The sequence below is a fragment of the Frankliniella occidentalis genome, unplaced genomic scaffold (genome assembly GCF_000697945.3).
Source record: "Frankliniella occidentalis isolate FOCC.00 unplaced genomic scaffold, Focc_3.1 Scaffold5, whole genome shotgun sequence".
Lineage (NCBI taxonomy): Eukaryota > Metazoa > Arthropoda > Insecta > Thysanoptera > Thripidae > Frankliniella > Frankliniella occidentalis.
Genome location: NW_026267135.1, coordinates 1,398,690 through 1,398,956, shown reverse-complemented (window position 1 = coordinate 1,398,956; position 267 = coordinate 1,398,690). Strand labels below are relative to the sequence as shown.

The 267-nt window shown below is 69.7% G+C and overlaps 2 protein-coding genes across 2 annotated transcripts in view; one reads left to right on the top strand and one right to left on the bottom strand.

The window, feature by feature from the left end:
- The window catches only part of LOC113214399 (UDP-GlcNAc:betaGal beta-1,3-N-acetylglucosaminyltransferase 9), a 72,440-nt gene that overhangs the window by 40,383 nt on the left and 31,790 nt on the right, over window positions 1–267 (bottom strand). The window lies entirely within an intron of this gene.
- The window catches only part of LOC127749922 (uncharacterized), a 10,075-nt gene that overhangs the window by 333 nt on the left and 9,475 nt on the right, over window positions 1–267 (top strand). The gene's annotated exons all lie outside the window — the stretch shown is intronic.

Sequence of the window (267 nt, the reverse complement as noted above, 5' to 3'; positions counted from 1 at the left end):
CGTGGCGGGGCGGGGGTTGCTCCGGTCCGACCGGCCCCGTTGGGGCGGCTAACGCGCGGGAGGGGTTCAGCTGGCCCGGGCAACGGCTACCGATAGAAATAAACCCGAGTCCCGGCCCGACGCCGCCGTACTCTTGCCCCGGCGGATTTCCGCACGGGATTTGGTGTAGCGGGGGGTGGGGGAGAGAATCTGGTGCGCACGGATATCAAAGTTGTAAGCGGGCAGCAGCTGCCGCCCTCGCCGTCCCGGAGCAGGCCATCGCAGGCC